This window comes from Hemitrygon akajei, chromosome 5, assembly GCF_048418815.1.
Source record: "Hemitrygon akajei chromosome 5, sHemAka1.3, whole genome shotgun sequence".
NCBI classification, from domain to species: domain Eukaryota; kingdom Metazoa; phylum Chordata; class Chondrichthyes; order Myliobatiformes; family Dasyatidae; genus Hemitrygon; species Hemitrygon akajei.
Genome location: NC_133128.1, coordinates 127,603,604 through 127,620,568, shown reverse-complemented (window position 1 = coordinate 127,620,568; position 16,965 = coordinate 127,603,604). Strand labels below are relative to the sequence as shown.

General features: G+C 42.9%; 1 protein-coding gene across 7 annotated transcripts in view; it reads left to right on the top strand.

Annotated features, from left to right (window-relative positions):
- LOC140728164 (receptor tyrosine-protein kinase erbB-4-like) overlaps positions 1-16,965 on the top strand; it is a 943,636-nt gene that overhangs the window by 881,452 nt on the left and 45,219 nt on the right. The gene's annotated exons all lie outside the window — the stretch shown is intronic.

The following is a 16,965-nucleotide window of genomic DNA, read 5'->3' as shown; positions in this document are numbered from 1 at the left end:
GCACAGAAAAATGCAGGGCTGTAGTGACAGAAGAGACACCTTTGCTGTCCAGGAAGAAACAAATAGGTTTTTAATGAGTAACACACCAAATGCTGAGGGAGCTCAGCAGATCAGGCAGCATCTATGGCGGGAAATGCACAGCCAGTATTTCAGGTTGAGATCCTCTGTCAGGACTGGGAAGAAAGAGGGGAGAAAGAGTGGCCTGTATAATAACTGGGGGAAACAGTGGAGCAAGATGAGGCAGGCTAGGGAGCAGGAGAGTGAGATTGGTGCAAGAAGCTGAGCAGTGATAGGTGGAAATGACAAAGGACTGAAGAAGATGGAATCTGATAGAAGAGGAGTGGACTATGGGATAAAAACAAGATGGTAGGGAGTGGTATGTTGGTGTTGGGCAGATCGAGAGTATTGGGCAGGGGAAAGAGATACAGTGATAGATAAGGATAAACAAGGAAGGGACAGAGGACAGTAGTTACCAGATGTTAGAACAATCAATGTTCATGCCATCAGGTTGTAGACAACCAAGAAAAAAAATAGGTTGGCTCTAAATGCAGTCATTTATTCTGGGAATCCCTCAAATTCTCCACCTCAGAATTGTGAAGGTGGATTCCATAAGACCATAAGGGATAGGAGCAGAATTTGGCCTCTTGGCCCATCGAGTCTGCTCCACCACTTTCCCATGGCTGATCCATTTTCCCTTTCAACCCTATTCTCCTGCCTTCTCCCCGTACCCTTTCATATCCTGACTAATCAAGAACTATCAACTTCCACCTTAAATACACCCAGTGACCTGGCCTCCACAGCTGCCTGTGGTAACGAATTCCACAGATTCACCACCCTCTGGATAAAGAAATTCCTCTTCATCTCCATTCTAAATGGACATCTTTCTGTTCTGAGACTGTGCCCTCTGGTCCCACTATAGAAAACATCCTTTCCACATCCACTCTATCCAGGCCTTTACACATTCGATCAGTTTCAAAGAGATTCCCCCTCATTTTTCTAAATTCCAGTGAGTACAGGCCCAGAGCTATCAAACATTCCTCATACAATAATCCTTTCATTCCCAGCATCATTCTCGTGAACCTCCTCTGAACCGTCTTCTATGTCAGTACATCCTTTCTTAGATAAGGGGCCTAAAACTGCTCACAGAACTCTAAGTGGGACCTTACCAGCATTACATCCTTACTTTTATATTCTAGTCCTCTTGAAATGAATGCTTACAGTGCATTTGCCTAACTCAACACCAACTCAGGCTGCAAGTTAAACTTCAGGGAATTCTGCTGCCAAGACCCTTTGCACCTCGGATTTTTAAATTTTCTCCCCGTTTAGAAAATAGGCTACGCTTTTGATCCTTCTAATAAACTGCATGACCATACACTTCCTGACACTGTATTCCATCTGATCCTTCTTTGCCCATTCTCTTAACCTGTCTAAAACATTCATTATAATTCAAGATGACATATATTGATTATCGGTTGCGAGGGGAATCAAAGTTAGAGGGAAGAGGCAGGAATATGGAGCTGAGGCCAATATCAGATTAATCAGGATTTATTGAATGGTGGAAAAGGCTCAAGATAATATTTGTTTCATTCCTATTTCTAATGTTCCTATAACATGAGGGTAATTAGAATGATTTAGCATGGAGCTTACAATGGCACAGTTATGGGTGACCTATGGCAGGAGCAGAGTCACATGATGACGATGAGGCGGAAGTAGGTGATCTTAGTGATGGACTGAAATTGAACAAAAGGCAATATCCGGGAAAGAAAACATTAAGCCAGAAAGAGGTATTGATTTTCTCTAACCTGCGGAACAAAACATCACACTTTCCATGATTTATTATATTTTATAATACTTTGTGATGCATGAGGAGGTCTTTACCCATCAAAACTATACCCATCAGTCGCATCCCCATCTATTTTTCCATAAATCCTTCTCTCTCACATGCCCATCATCTCCCTCCCCACCCAATTCTGCTACCAAACACTTAGACCAGGAGCAATTTCCAGTAGCTGATTAATTGAACAACCTGCCTTTGTGATGTGCGCGGCAACTGGAAAGCCTGAAGGAAGCCAACGCAGGCACAGGGAGAACGTGCGAACTCCACAAAAAGATCATTGGTAATTGGTTTATTATTGGCACATGTACCAAGATAAAGTGAAAAATTGGTTTTGCTTGCCGTACATGGTCATGACATCAGTACATCGAGATAGTATAAGGGAAAAGCAGTAGCAAGGTGCAGAATCAAGCAGTCAATAAGGTGCCAGGCCATGATGAGTTGGATTGTGAGGTTAAGAGTCCATCTTACTGTACAAGTGGTCTTTTCTACAGTCTTATAACAGTGGGTAAGAACCTGTTTTTGAGCCTGGTGGTATATTTGTTCATGCTTTTGTATCTTCTGCCCAAAGGAGGAGGAGAAGAGAGAATGTCCTGGATGGATGGGGACTTTGATTATGTTGAGAAATGTAGCCAGAGTCAATGGAGTGGAGACTAATTGTTGTAATGTGTTGAGCTATGCCCACAACTCTTTGCAGTTTTGTGCCCAAAGTTAGCCCCAGAGATCAGGCTGGAACCTGGGTTGCTGAAGACATGCGGCAGCGTCACCAACTGCCACACCACTGTGCCACAGAATAAAACACATTTCTTCTTGTCTACACTGGGCGTCATTCCAATGAAGCGCTTTTAAATCCAGCCGCTTTTGTAAGGTGGAAAGGAGGCAAGAAATGTGCACATCCAAAAGGGGCACTTAGAGCAATTAGGTTCATAATCATAAATGCAAGGGATGTTACTGATGCAGAGCAAAATGCTGAAGGAACTCAGCAGGTCAGGCAGCATCTGTAAAGAGGAACAAACAGTTCTGATGAAGGGCCTCAGCCCAATGCAGCAACCATTTATTCTTCCTCATAGATGCTGCCTGATCTGCTGAGTTCCTGCAACACTTTGTGTGTGTAAATTCATAACCACATCTTGGTGATGTTGTTTGAAGGTTCAGTGTAGTTCAGGGAGGAGAGAACTCCCCTGCTTCTCTTTAAATAATCTCATGAGCTGTATAGCTCCAGCTGAGAGGAAAGATGGAGTATTTGTTTTCCATTGCTTCTAATAGATGCAGCAATACAGCACTCCCTCCAATAATGCACTGAAGCATCAACCTGCATTTAAACTCTGGCTAGAGGTTGACCCCATTGGACAGAAGGATATTGAGGAATGGAACATTCTAGAATGCATATCAAAGCCAATGTAAATTCATTATCAAAGTACATTTATGTGACCATATACTACCCTGAGATTCATTTTCTTGCAGGCTTTTACAGGAAAATAAAGAATTATAATAGAATTATGAAAAACTATACATAAATGTAGCCTGACAAGAAAATGGAGGGAAGCTGCTTCTGTCCATTTGCTGGCCCCTTAGTATTACACAACTGTAGCTAGCCTCTGCCCCTCTCAGTACCTATTCTTGTCCACATGATAGTCCTTTTCCCTGTGCATTATGAATTATTCCCACATTACCTCTTTATAAACTTCTCATTACGAGCAGACTAAAGGTTCAACAGTCCACAGCTTCCAGCTCTGTGGCAAACAGTGACTGTGCTTCTCTCCAGACAAATGCCCTTTGAACTTCATTCCTAAGAAGGAATACCAATTTACCTCATCTTGCATGTTGAGTGGCTGTCTATTTATGGTTGGTCATGTGGGAATATTTCTCAGAAAACTGGGATAAATCCTGTCATTTTCTTGAACTGGATATGTTTTGAACACGTATGTATATAGAACTGTTGGTCTTGTTCATATATGATAACATTCAACTGACTTACAGTGGAATAGTTGAAATCAGGAGAAATAGGCCATTGTTAATTGGCTGACCGCATGAGCTTGGAATAATGAGACCTCCATATGTAATCTGATAGTACTAATGATTTGATTGTGAGCTTCAAACCCTCTTGTCATTAAAATACAGAGATGAGGTTTATTCAGAGTGCATGAGGAGATCGCAGGAGAATAGGGTTGAGAGGGAAAATAAATCAGCCATGATTGAATAGCAGAGCAGACTCGATGGCCCAAATGGCCTAATTCTGCTGTATGTCTTAATGGTCCTTTGATCTTCAGTGAGCTTTCAGATTCTTCATGACTGCTGATAAACAATACTTAGTAGCCATCTTGCAGTTTAAACCTCAGTCCTGACCTCCAGGGCTGTGGGAAGATTGTGTTTTCTCTCTGTGACAGTGCAGTCTTTCTCTGGGTCCTCTGGTTTCCTCTCTAGTCCCAAGCATATGCCAGTTGACAGGATAACTGGCCACTGTAAGTTGTTCCTGGTGCGTAGCTGGGTGGTAGAATCGAGGAGGAATCAATGAAGAATTGGGGAGAATGAGAAAAGGTGGTTGGTAGTTGCCACGGACAAGCTGGGCAGAAGGGCCTACTCCACCTCTCTAACACCATGACAAAGTTAACTGGGTGATATAAATCAGTTGAAGTAAGATAATGAAAAAGCACGTAACTGATGGTCAAAGAGGAGGGCTATCATTTCCATTTCTTTGGGTTGAAGCCAACCCTTGAGTGAGAAGACTGAAATAAGCTGCAGCCCAGTGCTTTACCAATTTAACTTTATTAGTGCATGAACCACAGAGCGCAGGGATGTCTTAGGACCATAGAATCACTGAATCATGTCACATGGAAGGAGGTCCTTCAACCCATCATGTTTGTGGCAACTATTAAGTGCTTATCGATGCAAAATTTATTTTCCATCTCTTGACCCTGTACCATAAGCACTAGTGTTGCTTTGGAGCTTGCTTTGGTGTTCAATATTATTGCTGATCTTCTACACCACTTCTCCTATCCCCATTTCCTTTGATTCCCCTTGTTTTAAAACTCACAGTCTACCTTGCACGTTAAGTGACGGAGCATCCGCAGTTCCCTAAGAGAAAGAACTCCAGAGGTCCCTGTCTTTCTGGTTGTCTCTTTCATTCACACAATGCAAGCCCAGCATTTATTGCCCATCCCTACCAATCATTCAGAAGGTAGTAACGAGCTGCCATTTTACTGACAAGCAAGCTCCAGCGAGCAGAAGTAAGTTAATTGGTTCATTATTGTCATGTGTCAAGGTACAGTGAAAATCTTCCGTTATCTATGCAAAGCATTAACGTAGCACATGGTGAACAATACAGAATGCAGAATAAAGTGTTACAGTTACAGAGAAAGTGCAGTGCAGCAGACAGTGAGGTACAAGGCTGTAACAAGGAAAGTGTGAGGTCAGGAGTCTTGTGATTTTGTTCTAGGAGACCATTCAGTAGTATTATAACAGTGGGATAGAAACTGTCCTTAAGCCTGGTCATACATGCTTTCCAGCTGAATTCAGCTGTTTGATGAGAGGAGGGAGAACAGAGAATGTTTAGGGGTGGAATGATCCTCTGATTTAATCGGCTGTTTTACTGAGGCAACAATACAGAGTCCATGGGCGGGTGGGGGGGGGGAGGTGGCAGGGTTGGGGAGAGGTGTGGAGGCTGGTTTCTGTGGTGTGCTGAGCTGTGCCCACAACTCTCTGCAGTTTCTTGCAGTCTTGGGCAGAGCATTTCCTTTCGGAAACAAAGCCAAGGCTCTTTTACATCTGTTGTGCCCAGAACATCAGCTTGGATAATGTAGTCATAGCTCTAGAGGAGGGTGTGAATCCAGTCTTACAGCTCAAGGCAAGAATACTACCTACTAATCCCTCCAGGAGCCCTTCTCTGAAGTATGGTGGATCACCCAAACTAAGAGTATTTGGGCTGATACTGAGAACCGTGACGTCATGCACTGGAAACACCCAGGTTTCTGTATAAGCATAGCAAATTCTATATAATAAATTTACTTTGACCTTGACATGCCACCCCACCATCAGTGGCCCCATCCATGAAAGTGCCCACAGTTCCCACATCAACCTTGTCAGCCGCTGGCTCAAAGCCCTCAGAAAGAAGAAGCCACATGCTCTACCATCCATTGTTCTGGTGTAGGACCGGAGCAGATGAGGGAAGTAAGTTGCAGCTAAGGAAGTGTAAAAAAATTAGAAAAACAACTTGTTTTGGATGATAATGCAAAACCAAAACGCAGCAGGCAGTAATCATTGGGTATAATCAGCCTCACAGTGTTACCTTCACAATCCTAGTGAAAAGACCTGTGAAGTGACTGTAATTGACGTTTTATGATCAAGTTTCTTTAGAAGCAAAAAATGCTTCCAAAGCTTTGGTGTGATTTGCTACACTGCAGTGGCTCCTGCACTGAGTGCTGTATCATTATCCCTTTTATTTCCTCTTTTAATACAAATAATCGGCATGCTAATAACGTTGGCTCTGTTGTCAAGGAGAATTGTTTGCAGAAATTAAGCACAATCCTTTTGCGAAACGCATCATTGACTGGATACCATCTCCTGGCTTTAGTTGTTATTTGGCTATCAAATAGCCTTCCTTTTCCAAATTGCCTTTAAATCCAGTATTGCAGTCAATAGAACAAAAAAAATAACTCACATGACAATAGCTTCACTTGTACGCAAGGAGTGACTAATGAAAAATGATATTTGCCATACGTATCACAAATTACTTACAACAAAGTTCAAACTAAGTATATTATCAAAGTACACATATGTCACCATATACAATCCTGAGATTCATTTTCTTGCGGGCATAGTCAATAACTCCAATAACCATAATAGATTCAGTGAAAAATTGCACCAACAGGGTGGACAACAAAGGTGCAAAAGATAGCAAATCACAAATTGTACAAAGGGAAAGAAAAAAAAGGAAAGCATAATAATAATGATAATAATAATAATAATAATAATAATATAAATAAATAGATAGATAGATAGATAGATAAATAAATAGCTAAATAGATAAATAAATAAGCAATAAATATCAAGAACATGAGATGAAGAGTCCTTGAGCATAGGTTTTTTAAGCATAGGTTGTGGGAATAATTCACAATCATTAACATATCTTATTTTTTGATCAAGCTTTTAATATGTTGGACTTTCAGGCAGAGAAAGCTAACCTGACTAAAGTTGTCTTCATCTATCAGGACAATCCTTGGTTGGAGGTCTGTACCAGATCGCATGGGGAAAACATTAACTGGTATTAATGCTTTCTTCAATGTATCAAGATGTTAAGGTTTCTCTATCTAAAGGTGTGAGGAGAATAACCTGGACACTAGAGACAGAGACTGTCATTCAGTGAAAGCAACCAGTGAATGCAAGTTGAATTGTCAAGTGCTCTTGATTAGTAGGGCTGTCAAAGGTTATGGGGAGAAGGCAGGAGAATGATGAAATGGCAGAGCAGGGTCTATGGGCCGAATATCTTAATTCTGCTCCTATGTTTTATGGTCTTTCATCAAATTGAAACAAAGCAGGTGTTCCTGTGGCAGCATCCACTTACCTTATTTGGTGGCAGTCTTGCCTCTGTGTTAGAAGTTGGTGGGCTCCAGAGCCCACAACATGAGAACATCAACTTGCACTCAAGTGTGGTATTGCAGCTCCTTTTCTAACAACACAGCCCATTCTGCACATCTTGGCCAAAAAGCAAACTATCCCATTCCCTCATATTTCCTGCAACCTATTTTCCCCACGTCCGTAGACTGCATATTTGGCCACTTATCGAGATTCTGTAGCAAGTTACAGTGATACTTCAGTCTTCTAACCAATATTTCTGTGGGAAGTGGAAGGAGACCAGAGCTCCAGGACGAAACCCAGGTATTCACAGGGAAAACATTCACACTCCACAGAGCCAGCACAGAGTTGGGTTACGGGAGCTGACAGCCTACAATATTAATAGTTGTGCGATGTGCTACCCCTGAGACCCTGCCTCAGACATGACATAAAATTTCCATGATGGTGTTTTGAAAAGAAGTTATCCTTGCTGCCCTGTCAAATACTGATTTCTCATTTGAGGGGAATTGAGTATATTATCAGGTCATTATTACTTTGCTGTTTGAAGGAGCCTAGATACAAAATTTTCCATGTAACTGCAGAGGGCACTCTTCAAAAGTACTGCAGTTAATGTAGACTGTTTCAACAGGGTCAAGAAAGGCAGCATGGAACTCTTTCCATTTTTACCAGAGACAAGAAAGAGGAACTTGTATCTTTAATGTACCTTTATGAGCTCAAAGATATCGACAACACACATTTTTAAGCCGAACAACGTGGCAACCATTCTGTGCGTAGCATAGGGTGTGAGTAATGATTGTAAAGTACTAACCACAGCACCAGAGCATTGCTGCCTTTTGGATCAAAGCTCTCTTGCCTCAGGTACATGTGGAAATTATGATAATTTACACTGTCGTTCAGCCTGTTGTCTTAAGATTCAAAAGATTCAAAAATGTCCTCAAAGTCTCTTGAAAGAATGTAGCATCCTCACACATTCCTGGGAATATCTGGCCCATGAGCGCTCAAAATGGAGAAGGAGGACTGAGGATGGTATCCAGAACCTCACATCCTTCTTTTGGGAGCACATTAAAGTTCAGTGTAATTTCAGAAGGAAAGCATCACCTCACAAGCCCACCTGTTCAAACATCACCTCCTGGCTATTCATGGGATAGCTTGCGATTCACTGGCCTCATCAGCCTCAAAATATTTTTAAAAACAGATTAGAACAAATTATCCTCAATCTTGAGGGAATAGCAGGAAAGAAGATAATGATCTTGGACAATGTTTATCCCTGGAATTACTTCACTGTAACAGCTTACCTGGCCATTATCATGGTTCTGTTTGTGAGATTCTGGTGTACATAAATTCTGCTACAGGATAACTGTGACTGCACTTGAAAAGCCTTTCATCCCAGGCTGACAAAAAGCATAATATAAATGCAAGTCTTTCCAATATTCTTTCAATAAGGATCTCCAAAATTTGGAAAGTTATTTCATACTGTAAATCAATGTAAAAAAGAGTTTTGAAATTGGTGGTTGGTTTATTATTGTTACCTGTAGTGAGACATCATGAAACACTTTGTTTACCATGCAATTCAGCAGATCAATTCAAAACATTCTTACATTGAAATAGTACATAGAGGAAAAGAACTAACAGAATGCATAATACAGTGCTACCATTACAGTTTCAGAGAAAATGCAGTGCTGCTACAAAGTACAAAACAAATTTATTATCGAAGTACACATATGTCACTATATACTACTCTGTGATTCATTTTCTCATGGGCATTCAGAGTAATTGCACAAAAAATATCATTGAATCAATGAAAAACTACACACAGCAAAGAAGACAAGCAACCTATGTGTAAAAGACACAATAATAATAAACAGATAGATATTGTGAATGAAAGTTGTAGAGTCATTGAAGTTGAGTACTTTCAAGATAGGTTATGGAATCAGTTCAGTGCTGGGGCAAGTGAAATCATCCACTCTGGTTCAAGAGCCTGATGGCTGAGGGGTAATAACTGTTGCTGAACCAGGTGTTGTGGGAGCTGAGCCTCCTGTGTCTCTTTCCTGATGGCAACTGCGAGAAAAGAGCACGGCCTGGATGGTGGGGGTTCTTGATCATGGATGCTGATTTCTTGTGACAGCACTCCTTGAGGATGTGCTCAGTGGTGGGGAGGGCTTTTCCTGTGATGGACTAGGCTGTATCCACTACTCTTTGTAGGCCTCTCCTTTCAAGGACATTGTTGCTTCCATACCAGGCCTTGATGCTCTCCATTGCCCTTCTAAAGAAGTGTGTCTATAAATAAGCTGGTAGACAATAAGGTGCAAGGGCCATGGCAACAGAGATTATGAGGTCAAAAGTTAATCATTAATGTACAAAAGGACTGATGGAGCCTTATAACAGTAGGATAAAAACTGTCCTTGAATCTGGTGGTATGTGCTCTCAGGCTTGTATATCTTCTGCCTGATGGAAGTGGGGAGATGCGAGAATGGGAGGGGTCTTTGATTATGTTGACTGCTTTCGCAAGGCAGCGGGAAGTGTAAACAAAGCCTTCTGTATCTTTCGCTCAGTTGTATGTGCGAGAAAGTGGCATGGCTTGGACATTGGGGATCTTTTGATGATGATGGTGCCTTCCTGAGTACCTTAGGTAGCTGCTAGCAATGGTGAGAAGAGCTGAGTCTATTACTCTCTGCAGTTTCTTGTTTACCTGCACATTCGAATTACCATACCAGACTATGATGCAGTCAGGAATAGTTGCCGATTCAAGCTGTGATGCAAATAGATATGATGGTTCCTATGGTGCACCTATAAAAATTGGTGATGGTTAATGGGGACATGCTGAAAGAGATTTCTTTGTTGTCCGCTCATTTCTTTCTTCATTCCAACATAGTTAACTTAGCAGTATTTCAGATATTGCATCTCTACAAGAAGAATGCTAACTTTCCAGTTCTTACATTGGAGATTCCTAGCAAGGCAAGGTGAACTCATTCACTCAGCACAGCAGCAGTCTCTGATACATGGACCATATTGGATACACAGATTTGAAAAGACGTTGTCAATAGCTACCTGGTACACTCATTATCACCATGGTGACATGCTCATCAGTAGTGTTTTAGTGCAGAATGCTGTCTGTTACCTCTTTGTTACTTACTCCACATTCAATCAGCTTTTACTTCTAGTTTGGCATTAACAACCATGGATGTGGATGTATCTTATTGAAACCTACCCGATACAGAAAAGCTTGGATAGAGTTGGTGTGGAAGGGACTTTTCCAGTAGTAGGAGAGTCTTAAAATCTGAGGGCACAGCCTCAGAATAAAGAGATATCCCTTTGAAACTGAGATGAGGAGGAACCCTTCAGTCAGAAAGTCACAAGTCCAGGGAATTCATTGCCACAGGTGGCTATGAATGTCAAGTCATTATGTGTATTTATAGCAGAGATTGATAGTTCTGGGATTGTTAAAGGGGTTACGGTTATGGGGAGAAGGTGGGAGAATGAGGGGATTAAATAAGGGTAGCTGAGATTGAACAACAGAGCAGATCCAATGGGCCAAATGGCCTGATTCTGTTTCTGTAGCTTATGGTCTTTTGGTCAACTATGCTAGTATCTGCATCTTGCTGGTAAATGTTGTTTGATAACGGTGCTATGAAGCTTATTGGCACAGTTTACCATATAAAAGACACTATGTCATTTGAAACTGGATTAATATCAACAGTGTTATTGTTAGTAAAGCAGGAGGGAAATGTTACTGGGTGGCACCAACAATCGCTAATTCCCGCCATTGTCTGTAAGGAGTCCTCGCCATGATTACGTGCTGTTTCCTCTGGGTATTCCAGTTTCTTTCCACACTCCAAAGACGTATGGTTTGGGTTAGTAAGCTGTGGGCATGCTATGTTGGCACGGAAAGTGTGGCAACACACAGCGGCGTGCCCAGGACAGTTTTCTCTGTTATGCTCTGTCGTAAATGACACAGTTCAACATGAGTTTTGATGTTTTGTTACACTCTACGTGTGACATAGAGCTAATCTTTTCCTTATAAAACAACAGTAGATATGCTTTCAGTGACACTTTGACGGAAATAGAAATTCACTCAGAAACACAAGTCACTGGTCTATTTCTTTGTTAACTTCCCTAACACGAGTAAGGATAGACTCTTGCACCAGGTTACAAGACAGGGAGTGAACTGTCAACCCATGTCAAGTGAGAGCTTGTTTAGTACCCTGCAGGTACCGTGTTCCATTTCCCAATTCCGTCCTTTACCTTCTGCATATCGAAAGCTTCAAGGAGAAAGCCAGGAAAACGAGTGGCCATGTTCCCTCCTGAACGTTGTTCTCCCACAGCTACCCTTTGATTAAATTGCTGTACAACTGGAGCCTGCTGATGGGAAGTGACTGAAGTGTTTGGGAGAGAAAAAAAAAGCAGCTCAAGGCAAAGCCTCCCTTCCGTAGAACGCGAGCGATTGCAATGTTGCAGGACTGTATTATTGGCAGCCGGTTCCACACAGCCTGAAATCCTCTATCTCTTGAGCATTTTGCAAATGTAATCATTGTCAGACTGAGCCTCTTATATTGAAGGGGCACATCTTTACTGTGGAGGGTACAAGTCAATTATCACTGTAGATTGGCAGGATGATAATTACAGTATTCCAACTACACAGCTCATTCTGATGTCGTTCATTGTGTAATTTCCAACTGTATTTTAATGTGGGTTTTAAAAAGGTCAGGACTAAAATGTGTAATGTAGCAGTCCTTGTTTTTAAAGCTCATACATCCCTTTAAATTTGGAGTTCTGTTCAATTTTACATTTTATTGGAATTTTATTTAGATAGCCTGTCCTTCTGATTCTGCCTCCGTATATCCAGACAGTGTTAGAATCTCCCTTAATCCTACTGTTACACAGAAATAAAGGAAGAAAAAGACTTGGATTTTTATAATGCTTTTCATGGTGTCGGGCCTCCCAAGGCAGCTCACAGCTAATTAACCACTGTCACTTGAAATAATTTTTAAAAACTGCAGTCGCTGGAAACCTGAAATGGAAAGAGCAAATGCTGGAAAGACTCTGCAGAAAGGCAGCATCCATAAACAGAGAAACAGAGACAACATTTGAATCATGAAAATCTCAGAGCCCAAAGGTGTTTTAAGTTCTAGGAATTTGGAAGAGGTGTAGACAGCAAGGAATGTCAGGGACACGCTGAATGCTGGAGGAACTCAGCGTCCCATTCGGATTGTCACATCCTGTCTATGGTCTCCTCTCCTGCCGCACTAAAGCCAAACTCAGGATGAAGGAGCCTTTAGTTTGATGGCATGAGTGTCAATTTCTCTCACTTCCAGCAATTACTCCATTATGATTCCCCTCTTAGCCCTTCTGTCCTCCTCACCACCCTCTGGTTCGCCTCCTCCTTTCCTATCTTCCACTGTACACTGTCCCCTCCTATTAGATTCTTTCTTCTTCAGCCCATTCTCTTGTCCACCTACCCCCCTCCAGCTTCATACTACATCACCCCCCCCACCACCTTTTTATTCTGACTCTACCCCCTTCCTTTCTAGTCCTGATAAAATGTCTCGGCCTGAAACATCGACTATTTATTCCCCTCCATAGATGCTACTTGACTAGCTGAGTTCCTCCATCATTTTGTGTCTATTGATCAAGATTTCCAGCATCTGCAGAATCTCTTGCATTTAGGAGAGGGTGGAGGCAGAATAATGCTTTACTTGTCACTTTTACAATGTAGGAAATACAGAGTTAATCTCTGCATTGCAATGCCCTGTGAGCGACCCAACAGTTTGTACTTAACGATGTTTTTGTCAGGACACCAAAGTTAAATCCCTTTGTCTATCGTTGAAATAGTTCCACATGATTCTTTGAATCTCTGGACCCATAATGGTGCTGCTAGTAGAGCTACTGCCTTAAAGAGCCAGAATGCTGGGTTCAATCCCCATCTGGGGTGTTGTCTGTGTGGAGTTTTCGCTTTCTCCCTAACATCACATGGGTTTCCCCGCATTCCCCATTTCCCTTCTGTATCCCAAAGACTTGCAGACTGACAGGATAATCAACCATTGTAAGTTGCTCCTGGTGTGTAGGTGAGTGTAGAGGGAAGCAAAAAATGGGATGCATGTGGGATTAGTGTAAATGAGTGCTTGATGGCAGACATGGACTCGATGGGCCAAAGGGCCTGTGTCCATGCCGGATTTCTTTATGACTCCATGGAATCTACCTGAAGGAGAAGGCGATGCTGGTTGAATATTTTACCTGAAAGGTGTTGTAACATAGTGGCATAAAGCTGAACAACATTTTATAAGGTTGTAAACATAAGTGAACACTAAATGCTGGAGGAACTCAGCAGGTCAGGCAGCATCTATAGAAATGAATAAACTGTCGATGTTTCAGGCCAAAAACCCACTTCACGACTGGAAAGGAAGAGTAAAGATGCCAGAATAAAAAGATAGGGAGAATTGAAGGAAGGCTAGCTGGAAGATGATAAGTGAAGCCAGGTGGATGGGACAGGTAAAGGGCTGGAGAAGAAGGAATCTGACAGGAGAGGAGATCGGACCATGGGAGAAAGGGAAGAAAGAGGGGCATCAGGGAGAGGTGACAGGCAGATGAGGAGAAGAATTAAGAGACTAGAGTAGGGAATAGAAGAAGAGGGAAGGGGAAGGGAAAACCTTTTACCAAAGGAAAAATCAAAGTTAATGCCATCAGATCGGCGGCTACCCAGGTAGACTATAAGGTGTTGCTCCTCTACTGTAAGAGTGGCCTCATTGTGGTAAAAGAGGAGACTATGAACTGACATGTGAGACCGGGAATGGGAATAGGATTTAAAATGGTTGGCCATCAAGAAATTTGGTTGTTGGCGGATGGAGCAGAGGTGTTTGACAAAGCAGTCACCCAATTACATCTTGTCTCACCACATACAATAGATTGCCCCAACAGATTTGTAGGTGAAGTGTGGCCTCACCTGGAAGGACTGTTTTGTGTCCTGTATGGAGGTAAGGAGGGTGGTGAATGGGCAGGTGTAGCATTTCCGTCACCTGCAACTATAACTGCCAGGAGAGAGATCAGCAGGGAGCAACAAGTGGACAAGGGAATCATGTTTCCAGGCTTTTATCCTTTCCCACCCACCTGTCTATTTCCTCTTTAGAGATGGGGACCACTGCCCTCAATATTTTTCGATTGGTCTTTCTCGGTATTTCCTGTTGTCCAGAATGCCATTGTATTCGCAGGAACAACACATTCTGGCTAGGGCATTGGGTCTTGTCTGGAGCAATAATCATCCCCTCTCCCCCAGGGAGGTAACCACCTTGTCTAGTGCCTCCACATTGTCTCCTCCGTGGGCCCCTGCAACAGGGTATCATCTGTGTACTGGGATACTGAAATGTTTGGGTCAAGTGAATTCCTTTATAAGTCTCAAGCTATAATGCCATGGCACAAGGTCGGAATGTGTACAGATCCTTGTGGAAGATGACAAAAAATATTGTATAAGGCAACTGGTCTTGGGGCTTGGGGCTTAGTGTTCAGGGGAATGGAAAAGAAAACATTGGCCAGAACCACAACAGCATTCTAATGCTTTCTCCCTGCCCCCTTGTCCTCTACAATGGTCACTACATCCAGGACAGCGCTTATTCAATTGCCTAAAGTCTATCGTCATTTGTCATGTTCCATCTCCTTCCACATTGGGCTGTTGTAGGGAGATATTGCTGGCCGAATAGCCCCCCTCCTTCAACAGTGCTTCCACTGTTCCCTGATCTCCTTGGTGTCCACTACTGTGGACCTGTTGTGCTAGTAGGAAAATTGGAGCAGATCCCAGTTGCTTCTCAGGCAGGAGTTAATATATTTCATCACCAGCCTCTCAAAGCACTTCATCGCAGTAGATGTAAGTGCTTCTGGGTGATAGTCAGTGAGGCAGGTTACCACATTTATGTTAGTTATAATTGAAGCTGGAAGGTACGTCAAACTGCCAAAGTGAAAGGCTAAATATGTTAGTGAAGAGTCCAGCCAGTTGACCAGCACAGGTCTTCAGAGCTCAGCTAGGTACCCTACCTGGGCCAGAGGCTGTGTGTGGGTTCACCCTCCAGAAGGATGCTCTCCCATCAGCCTCAGAGATGGAAATCACAGGGTCATGGGGACTGTAGGAGTTTGCAAAGGTTCTTCCATGTTTTGACAGTCAAAGCAAGCTAAAGCACACGAGGCAGCTGCGGGTATCCTGTCCAGCCATTCCTTCAGGATGCCTGCCTTGAACAAGGCCAATAATATCTCCTTGCAGGTCAGACAGGACCACCTCCTCCATTTTGTTTCTCTATCTTTCTCACCCAGCTACAAACCTAGCATACGTATTCCAACCTCTCCAAGAGCCTGATGGCCAATCCTACTGTCCTCCCTTCTGTCAGCCCTAAAAAGGGCAGTTTTATTTCCTTCAGATGGGGCACTGCCATTTTTACCAAATATCCATCCATGGTCAAGGCGAGCTTTCGATATCTGGTGGGTCATCCCAACCCTCATGACTCCTAGTGATCACGGCCCATTGACGGAGTGCCTTAGTGCCTTCCATTCTTCTTGAGATTTTAAATCCCAATCTAACAGGGAGAGTTGTTTAATCTTTACTGCGGCCATTACTCTGTCCTACAAATACCTTTCCTCCCCGACCATCCACTGTAAGGCATTGTTTACCCCATGGTCTGATGACAACCTTCCCAGAGCACACATTTTCCAGCTGGATAAGATCACTTCATCTCCTCTTGCATCCTACATCCTTAACAACTACGCCACTAAAGCTTCCACTGAATTCTGTCAATACCGATACCCCAGCTCCAACAATTCCTTGGAGGAGTATTCTTCAATCACCACCGAGGTGGTCACCATTTCGGTTCTCCACTAACAGTCTGCCCCTCAGGCTGAGGGGCGATTGGACAGGGAGATTGGTCAGACCCCGTTTCTGTGGATGTAGTAACCCTAGTTGGTCATGCTTTCAAGGTCTGGAGGGCATAGGGAGGAGGTTGACGTTCCTCCCCCTTTTGTCCAGGAGCCCTAACTCCCTTTAGTGTGGACACAAGATAGCATGCCGTCTTTATCCCTTGTGGGGGGGGAGGGGTCCAGTTTGTCTGTGCAATCCACCAGCACACCATGGTTGGCCTGTAAATTGTCCAGGCTGCCAAACCTCGCAGAGCTATCAGTCCACCCTGGTACTCGGTATTTTTCGCAAGGGAGTCTTCTTTCTTACTTTTACTCCTACTCTTGATTTTTACCGCACCTGCCAGATCCTGCTGACTATGCCAAAGTGTTATGTTACAATAAAAATTTCTTGGTTCTGGCTAGATCAGGCAGAAAGACAAAAACTGCAATTATCTACTTAAAACTACATTTATTGGGACAGAGCAGAGCAAGCGTTAAAATGATTATCTTGGTATGTACGGTCCATTCTCACTGCCACAAAGCTCCTGTTCTGTTGATCCACAACGCAGTGATCAGTCCATCGATGAGGCCCTGAAAAATTACCCACAAGCCCCTGACTGCTCAACTTATATACCCTTTCCACTAATATGAAATGCTGCAGTAAGTGGACCAATACATGGTGCCAGTTCAAA